We start from the raw sequence: 11,244 nt of genomic DNA on the forward strand, positions 1-11,244 counted from the left end.
AAACAAAATTGTAAGGTTCGTAACATATTTTCGTAAGATTTATAAGAAATGTTTATATCTTCCCATTTTGAACTGGGATGAATGCGTTCCATTCGCCATGTTCATATACAACACTACTCCACACACAGCAACAGAGTATACTCCATTCGAACTAGTTTTTGGACTAAGTACTTTGTACTAAGTAACGTTACCCTCTGCACTGACGAAATCTCCAAATCCTACGTACTGTTGATGTAATGATTATGCCAAGGAATCAAAAGAGGCGACCAATCGAATCGCTAGAGAACATATAATTAAAGCTAAACTAACCGTCAAACAATAACGATAAAGACACTAAAGCTATTTTATTCAAACTAGGAGACAAGATATTGCTCCACGACGAAACTGCGAAGAAATCAATCGAAAAAATTAGATTCATTATGGACAGAATATCAAAATTATTGAGAAACTGTCAGCTGTCAATTACAAAATAAAAATAGGACGAAAAATTATACATGTCAACTGCCTAAAAGCATTTATCGAACATTAAGTATATATAAGCATACGTATCTATCTCATCTTATTCTCGTAGCTCCTCCTTCGAGGATTCGCTAAGAGACTCAATGAAATCTAACAAATCTTAAACCTTCCGGTCAGTAAATTCAACATTATCCACAATAATCTCATCTTGATTCATAACATCATGAACTGAATCAGCACGCTATAGCGGTATATGAGATAACATGATTACAATATAATTGAATAGCAACGATTAAGAAAGCAAAAAGAAAGGCGAAAAGAAATAAAATATACGGAAAAATTTTTTGCATAATATCAGCAAAATAAAAAACGTGGATTAATTGATGGAATAGGCTTCATTGTTAAAGCACTTTTTGCTATGGATGCTTCAGATGAAAAAAATCATTAAAGAACAAGTTACGATTCTGAATAACAAACAGCAAACACTTCATCATGTCATGGCGAATCAATTAAAAATTCTAAATATCATAATCGCGCATATCTAAATTAGAAGAAGTAACCAACTACAATACTCAATTATTTTTAATTACTACCAGAATAAATAGCAAGATAGCCAAACAGGACTTAAGAGAAGAGATGGATGAATATTTTCTTATACTAAACGCCATTATTACGAATATCTTACAAGATATAAATTGTATTATCGAACACTTATTAAACTTCCTCACTTTTATTAAACAAGAAAGACTACATCCTAGGATTATATCAATAAATGAGATCATAACCAGCTTAAAAGAAGCTCAAGTACATTAGAACTGGACTTCTCTTTCAGGATTCTTGAGTCAAATTGGCTTGAGATAGAAAAATGCATCACTGTGCGTATTATGACGAACCAAATATACACACCATTTTGAAATTCCTCTTATAAAATATGATATGACTCAAGATCATATCATTACCCACACCCGACCACGATAATGTATTCACTCTGACTGAACTAGATCAGATTATAATAGCTGTAGATAGCGAAAATCAGCATTACATGACGTTAACACGTGAAGATTTAAGCATAAGATGTAAACAAATTGACTATACCTGCGAACACACCAATCTACCTATATACCACGAAAACACAAATTCATTATGTGAAATTCAAATGTATGTACAAAATTCTAATTCTAAGATATTGTGTAACACGCGATATATTAAATCTAATCATACTATATGGATAGCCCTCGAAAATGAACGAGCACAGTACTCCATCCCTTACGAACAAACAATTACTATAGACTGTAAAAATCGCGAGAAATATAGAACGAAAATGGTAAGAACAGGACAAATTGCGCTATACGGAGAATATATAAATTAATAATTGCGGACATGACTGTAAAAGCAATAGGAACCATCAAAGCTACAACCATTCAAACTCGCTTACTATAGTACAATTTAATCCGTTTGCGAAAGCAGCTAAAGCATAAGGATTTAAACCAACCGGATATAGTAAAATTAAGAAAAATTATTCGCGACCCAACGGAATTAATGGATCTAAACGTAACTACAAGATGTAACAACAAAATTAAAAAACGCACAAGATTCATCATTTCTGCCGGAACCCATTATATACACAATTTCGAGTAGTATTATACTATTATATTAATTATTGTGATTATTGTAATAATTGTATATCAACAAACGAAAGAAAATCTCCGTTTTCTTTTTTCAACGAGAGAAGGATGTTATAACCCAAATAGGTCATACCCAAAATCTACGTCTGCAGAATTTCTGCAGATCAGCAGTTAAAGCATTACAAATCAAGTCACCTATTTTTGATTTCAAAACCAATGGCATATTGTACTTTAAAATGCAATCACGCAATTAATTCGACCTAATTTGTAAATATAAAAGCGTAAACCTCAAGCACCTCGGGGCCGTTATGAAAAAGTTAAGAAGATACACGACTATTGTGAGAATTTCTGTTACTACGAGCGCTATTGCGAGATGTCGTAAAATTGTAACACATCGAGTACTCGTAAGTGGAAATAAAACTTCTTACCACGCTGGCCTATATTAATTGGAGGATTTCGAATCCTTATCAAATGATACCGCCACGTCCAATTTGATTCCGCCACGCCTTGAGCGGCACATCATACTTTGACGGTACGCTTAACGGCTGATCCGTAAATTCTATAAACGATGCTCGGAGCGGCATCCTTGCACCCTGAGCGATACAACACAGCATTATCCAATGTTATATCTAGAACTTTTTCTAAAATACCTTTAGCTTTTAAAGATGCAAAAAATACTTCCGCGATATCTTTTCCTGTGTGATGACTATTTGAAGTGATGAAATCTAAAGCAATAAAAATCAATTTCCATTCATAAAATGTGCATTATTCATAATAAGATTTTTTTTCATAATAAGATTTTCCTGCAACGGATATCCAATCACCCAAAGTAAATGATATTTTTTATTTGTTTTGCATCAAGACATCAATTACAGATTTTTGTATTTCCGTGAAAACTGTACAACGCATTGTTCGCATCAAAGTACGCTTTGATAACTAATTTTAGGATTTAAAATACTAAAAAAATCTTGTATTTCTTCATCATCAAAGAAATTGAAAAGAAGATATTTTATTGCCATCCATTTGACAATCTTGCGATTTAAATTCTGATTTATGATACTGTCTGTAATATAGACAAATAAAAATTAATTAATTAGTATTTAAGTACTTAATGTTAACGAATAGTTTTTTCTTAAAATTAATTAATCGGTCAAAATAATTAGTAAAAATAAAATAACGAATATAATCAGATTTCATATTTATATAAATCAATATCTTCATTATTCGACTTTTATATTTGAATGACAATTAAGTTATTTCATTAAAAAAATATTTTGTTTTTTAGTACCCGCTAATGTTAAAAAATTTTCCATTTATATATACCTCTTATATATATCTATTTTCCACTTATATATACCTCTAGAAGATATTTTTAAATGTGGAGGAATATTCCGTATATAATTATAAGATGTTAGATAAGCTAGATTTAAGATTACAATCATTAATTAGTATCACATTTCAAAAAGAGCAAAAAAAAACAGATCTTTCAGAAGCCCAAAAGGCATAATCTGAAAAAAAAACTTTAAAATCTTTAGAAGACTCTTTGACTCGATTTGCGTATGCCGTCTTGTAGAACTCGTGAACATTTCTTTTTCGAATAGTAATGCGTCCCTTTCTCTCGCGATAAGTTGCATATCTTCTTGTTTCAAACAGCTATTCAAATTATTAATGGATTTTCCTGCATAGAAGAATTTACTCTTGATCATAGCTTTTGATCATATACCGCTAAATAACAGAATATTTTTTTTGGATGATACATATTTAATTATTCTGTAAATCCATTGTAACAAAAATATCTGCTTAAACATATCATGAATATATGTTTGTTTCGAAGATACTTCTAGAAATTTGGAATTTCGGAATATGGTTTCATAAACTTTTGTATGATTTCTTTGCACATGTCTTCTAAGACCATTTGTATTTGAGTTTGTCTGTTTTGATTGTTTTAATTAAATGTTTGCACACTCCTACTTTCGTATCGTTCACGATCTTAATATCAGATAAAATAATGCAATCACAATGATACAGCAGATAAAGGTTCTATTTTCCATAATCTTTCTTTCTTTAACTTAATATCTTTACAATTATGTAATATCGAATTTTCTTAATAATGATGTGAATGATTTTGAACGGATAATAAATCGTAAATGCTGCTGCTTATGGACGACGGTGTCGGATGAACAGAGAGGAACCAACAAGTTAATGTTTTTATTGTTAACAAAGACACTCAACATACAAACATATAGGTCATCGAGAGATTCTGTTTCTTTAAATTTATACCATTAACCTGCTCTTTCACATGTAATATTTTTGAAATAAATCTCTTATTGTAATTCGATTCTGAGTCTAATATTTTAATATTCCAATTAAAACTGGTTATAATAAAACGAATGCTGTTATAACAGAATGTCTAGATGAATCTACTTTCTTATTATTAATGTGTTCATTTATTCTCGTATTGCGTTTTCTCCTAGTCCTCTGTCTTACATAAGAAACATCGCAATCATTACATAAAATCTTATACACTACGTTATTGTTGTCAAAAAATTCTTTCTTGTCTTTATGTACTTTAATAAATTTATTTAACTTGTTAATGCATATGTAACCCACATCACAGGCTGCTTTATTAATCATATGTGTGGCAGATTGTGTAACACCGTGGATAAATGGAAGCATAAAGAATTTTTTCATATTATTTTCATGATCATTGCTTTGCAAATTTCTATGTGCAACCCTTGGTGAGAGAAGTTTCTTGATCTTCGAATTAATCTGTTTAAATATCATTTCTGTCGGATATCCATTATTTAGAAGTACTTCCAAATCATTTCCAAATTTTTCTGATAGAATTTTGATTGTGAAAATAAAATTAATTGATCAACCAGACTATATATGATACCCATCTTATGACGTGAGTGATTAAATAAATAAGATAGACATCTCCCCGAATTTTTTTTTTAAACCAATCCAACGTTTATTATACTATCCTCTACTATCAAAACAAAAGATCAAGAAAACTTCTGATTCTGTGATTCTCTTCATATTCTATAGTAAATTATAATCGTTTATGTATATGTTATTAAAAGTCTTATAAATAAATGATATCAAATTAGATGGAATAGCCATAATTATGTCATCCACATATCGGAAATAAAGGCTGACATTCGATTCAACATATTAAGAGATCTTCTCCTCAAGATCTCGCATTACTAAGTCAGCCACAATAGACAAGAGTGGAGATCCCATCGGAGTCCCATACGTCTGTTTGTATACAACATTATTAAATTTAAAATAGGTGGAAGACAATACGAACTTTATGACCTTTATAAATTTGGTTCTAGGAATTGAAATATTATTTTCTATATATTGCTACTGTTTATTAATGCTGTCGATTATGAGATCTTGAAAGACATTAGTAAAGATGTAACATCCAACGGATTCAAGATGTCAGACTCATTGATGCTCTTTTCAGAAAGTTGCTTGAAGAGATCGAAACTATTAGGCACTCTCCTAGGATTCTGTAGTATATTTTTGATAATTATTTTATGCAAGAGTACAGCCAAGGGGTATAATGCTGTGGACGAGACAATAATTCTGAGCGGATGATTGGCTTTATGAATTTTGCAAAGGCCAAAAGAAGACAGGAATCGGAGGAACGAAGGGATGTTCTATTGTAATTATTTTTATTATTTATATTTTTTTTTCACATAAAAATTTATATGTACTCTACATATAATAGTTATATTAAAACACAATAGTTATATTAAAAAGTTTTAAAACAGTAAAAAAGTTTTAAAAAAAGTTTTAAAACGATAAATATTAGTCTTCCTTTTGAAAAAATATTATGAAAATTTACCATTTTTCGATCTTTTAATATAGGAGATAAGTGTGGTCTTAAGTGTGGAAATAAAGTGTATATATATATATATATATATATGTATAGAATATCAGTATAGAATAATATTATACTATTTAGGTTTTGAATAACATTCCTCTTCTCGAATAAATACAGTTTCAAGTGATTTCTAATTAAGACATGACTATTAAATCGTCTATCTCAAGACATAAAACTCTATTCTGAGTATCTCGCCTGATACGCTCTTGAGATGAGATTTGAGAAACGACTATAAATACCTAAAACACAAAAATAATAAAATGCAGTATCGCAATAACAAAAGAGAAAAATCATATCACTCGCAGAAAAACATTCTACCCGACGCCAGCATCTGGTATGATTAAAGTTCACCCGAGAAGCGAGTGAGCCAAAGAACTATAATATGACAATTGCAGGAAGACACGCAAATAAAAGAAAAACTATTAAAACTAAAAATAGCGGCACTTGTTATAAGAAAGAAGATAAAAATTGAATCATGGAGCGAAAACTGAACAGAACAGCGAGCAGAGATGTTAACAGTACGAGTTACACACAACCTAACTTTCCATGCGAAACAAGGTTCATGTCCCTCTCTACCCATGGGCATCCAATTTTTTACATAAAATAAGGTTTATCCCCTCCTCCCCCCAAATTTATTTCTAGTATAATGCATTTTTCAGGTAGCGCATGATTAAACAAATAATTCAAGTGAAAGATTTAATGAGTAAATCAAAATGTTAAAGAGAAGCCCGTCGCGAAAAGTGTCAATGATATTATCATTCAGATCAATAGTAAAATCATTTGAACTAATGATAAAATTATACGGACTCAACGGCATTATCCTTATCGAATGATTTTACTATTTGAAGCGTTCAATAAGAAAATCATTCGATGGTAAAATATTTTATCATTGGATGTACTCCAATAGGAATATCATTCGACTAATATTAGTTACTATTGGATACGCATCAATAGGAATATCATTTGATCAATATAATATTTTGCCATTAGATTGTCAATAGGAATTCGCATTAAAAGCTACTCATTTATATAATCTAATGATGCTTTCAATGGAATTTTACCAATGGCAATATTTTATTACTGAAGATCACTGATCGGTGATAAAATTTTCAATAGTAAAATATTACCTCGGATAACCAAGCGTGCGATATCCCATGATACCCGCACAAAATACCGCTACCGTACTGTTACTATATTGCCATGAGGTGTAACTGGTAGCAATAGAATCCTACATATGAGAGAACTGACATCGGCGTCGCGATTTCTGATTGGTGTTATCCTCTATCTAATTAAAGTAGCCATATTATGCAATGGAGAGTCATATGTTTCCTTTCTACTGAACTGGTACATACACATACCTAGGTATGTATAAGTATCTTTGTGTACTTTTACGAAATACTTCCTGGCAAAATAGAAATATAATCATGTTACAAAAATATATAACGTTATTGCAATAATGCATTCAATAAAATTATAAAATTAATTGTATACAATATGCCATTTACCTTTTTGTGTAATTTTTAATTGCATTATTTAATCGCTATATTATTCAACAAGAAAACACAAAAACATTAATACTTACTTAACCTCCTGACGAAGTTCATGATTCTTACAATGGAGTTTCATGGGAACTGGTCAGCTAATCAACTGCAGCTAAATATGACGGTGCTGAACTTGTGCTAGAATATCGCTTCCCCCATTTGTGGGGGATGAATATCGCTTCTCTCATATATAAGACTCTAGATAGCAGTATACATGATATTATAGTACAATGTATCAACACTGTACCTGTACTGCATACTGTTTAGATACATCATGGTACATATCCGTACTGTATCAATATGGCGTATTATTATTGACAGAAAAAAAAGACTGTGGAGACCTAATCAAAGATGATACATGATAACTACAAAAGTACAGCATTTGATTTCCTAACCTGAAAATAGTCGTTATAACATTAAAATTAAATATTAGATAGTAACTGACTGGATTGGTTCAGTTAAACTGGAGAAATTTCTATCAGGACCATATTGAACAGATATATTATAGCTATACATCCATGATTACATAGGTGTTCGTGAATCATCGAAGTGTAGCGATTTCCATATGATTTCAGAAGTCAAGGATAGCGAATGGCAGTATGCAACCGGATGAGTGACCGCTTCGAAGCACTATAAAATTAGTTCCCGAATTTAGGGAAAAATTTTTTCTTTATCATATTTTATTATGTGTATTCTGGAATAAGATATTAATTAATAATAATACTCATTTTAGCAATAAAATTATAAAATTAATGTATTATTGAGAAAACATTACTAGTCAGTGATAAAATCCGCCATTCATTTCATTTTCAATAAGTTTTTCAATGATACTTTTAATAGTAAAACCTAATAGTAAAATCTGTTTTTTTTTGCAACAGGAGCTTTTGGAGCTAATAAGTTGTAAGTGTGTAATTACATATATTTTATTAATTATTGTAAAAGATAAATATATATTTCGATCCTAATTTAAATCCTCTTCAATATGAATTTAATATTCACAGAAAATAATAAACATCGTCACGAATATAGAACAATTGTCAAGAGTATCGATGTAAGATGATTCTCTTTTATCTCTTGGCATGGTTTCGTTATTTACTAACAAATCTATAAATTTAGTTTTAGAAGGAATTGCGATGGTCTTTGATTAAAAGAAACATTGACATGACTAAAAGTGAATTTTTTAAAGCCTTAAAATTAATTTAAACTCCACATTTTATTTATAGAATCCGGATTATCACCACCGACCGACGTATTAAAATCAATTGTAGCGTGTTCTCATTATTCTCTCTACTGTCACTCGTCCGAGCAACGGCACTACGGCGGTGGAAGATGAGATGTAGTGGAGAGAGCTAGCTACGGTTGATGCGATCTCAGGACTTTAATCCGGGCTCTAATGATGACAAATTTTACAAATAAACTTTTGGAATTCTTATGGAATCCCTTTCATCCCCAATTATGACGAATATAGTGATGCAAAATTAAGAGTCGTTCTTTAAAAAATTGTTTATTTTATCGATTTTGTACTTCAGATATGAATGATATCGCTTTGCGTCCTATATTGACGAACTTTTAACTATATTTAATTCATACTATCTTAGACTTTTCATTATAGAAATTGAAAGTAACTTTTTAAATTTTTTTAGATGTTGTTTTAATTAAAAGAGACAACACCACATACATGATTGGTACCACAAATCCATTTTCAGGACGATATTTAAATTACTTTTCTTGGCATTCTCTTTATTAAAAATTGGACACTATAATTAATTTAGTGGATAGATAGATCAAGAGGTCACTATAGTAATTTTTTTGTCTATAGCGACAAATATGGGAAGTGGGTAACTTTTTATTTCATGTAAAATATAAAACAATACATATATATTTAAGCCCGGTCACTTAAAGAGGAAGTGGGCTTTCTAAAATGTTGCAGATTTTGATTTTTGCATTAAAAGTGTCAAGATTGAATGTTGTAATCAATAGTTAATACCCTTATTCCAAGATAGGTGGATACCATCCCATACTTCTCAGAAGAGTGCAAGGGATCGCCATACTAGATCAAAGTGGTAAATTTTTTCTGAAAAGAAAATCGTTAGCAACAAAATTGAATTTTTGTCTATTACTTAATTTTAATATCAATTATCGAGAAATATGATTCCCATACTTTTCAGATGGTCTTTAAACAGCCATACTTATCAAAATATGAACAATTTTACATAAAAAAATTGTACCTGTTCGATTACAAAAGAAACATTTTATCAAAAAGATTGATATCAGAGATGATACATATAAAAAAATAAAAATATGAATTTGCAAATTGAATTTGCAAATTGACACTTCTCTAGATTAATATATTTGAACATTTTCGCGAATTTATGACACTTTTGTTCTATATTGCTTATCAATTTGAATTTTATTTATATACTTCGCGATTATTTTGACACTCATTATGTCTAATATTCTCATCGTCTATTACTAGATATCAGCGTTTTCATGTAAGTTTTAATTTATCCTCATTTTTGTAATTTATAACATTATCAATAATTAATATTTTCATTAAATTAGTTTATTGTAATATATAATAAACTTGACAGTAAGATGATCATGTACACAGATATTGTTATCAACCTCATCATTCATGTAAGTGCATTTTGTTACAATTAACTTTTACAATGACAGCATCATATTGTTGCACTATATTATTTAATTTATCAAAATTTAATGAACAACCTTTAATGAGATGTGAATATGAGAATTAGTCAATATTTGACTATATTAACTCTCTTACATCGATACTTTTGACATATCTGTTACTCCGATATTCGTGACGATGTCTATAATTATTATTTTCTGTGAATATTAAGTTTATCTGAAGATGATCCAAATTAGAATCGAAACATTTATCTTTTATAGTAAAGTATAAGTGTAAAGAAATTACACAATCTATGTTTCAAAAATTTCTCTTTAACGTTTTGATTCATTCATTAAAGCCTTTACTTGAATTATTTATTTTATTAAATTAATGTTAAATAAACATTAAACAATTATATAAATCAATATTAATAATAAATCAAATAAATAATGTGAAATTAATATTTAATAAATAATATTTAATATTTAATAAATATTCTTTTACTGATTCCTGTTTACCCTGTGCCTATAAGTTATGTGGAGATAATGCAGAGTAAGAGTGAATACAAAATAACAAAAATAAAAATAATATAGGCAACTGAGAAGCGCGGAAGGAAGTGCGCAAATTATTTTTTTAAAATAAGTAAATTGTTACTTTATTTGATGTATCAGATATATATATAAATATATCTTCTTTATTTAAAAAACTTAAGAATTTTTTAATGTTTCGACTCTCTTTCGAGTCTTCTTTATCAATATTCTTATTCTATATCTGATTTCGCGATTTGATCCGGTCAAGGATAGTTACTTACAGATTGCTAAATTGTTTTGGAATCTGTTTCAAATTCAAATACTTAAATTCAAATCAAATAAGCGGCGAGTAACTCTACAGTTGCCAAATCTTCTCATGAAGTTTTGGATGCTGTTATTATTCACAATTTAACTTTTATTGATGTATGCATTTTATGCGAAACTGCTTGAACTCTATCTAAGCAGTTTGGAGTGTCGAATAGATCTAACGAGCGCTTAAATTATCAAAGATTAGATCGAGGAGAAAACAATAAATCATAGTAAATATATATATGTATGTATGTATATA

General features: G+C 29.6%; 1 protein-coding gene across 1 annotated transcript in view; it reads left to right on the forward strand.

Moving 5' to 3' along the window:
* The window catches only part of LOC108689870 (glutamate-gated chloride channel), a gene marked incomplete at its 5' end in the record, with an annotated part of 315,742 nt that overhangs the window by 56,477 nt on the left and 248,021 nt on the right, over nucleotides 1-11,244 (forward strand). The gene's annotated exons all lie outside the window — the stretch shown is intronic.

Source organism: Atta colombica, unplaced genomic scaffold (assembly GCF_001594045.1).
Source record: "Atta colombica isolate Treedump-2 unplaced genomic scaffold, Acol1.0 scaffold28, whole genome shotgun sequence".
Taxonomy (NCBI): domain Eukaryota; kingdom Metazoa; phylum Arthropoda; class Insecta; order Hymenoptera; family Formicidae; genus Atta; species Atta colombica.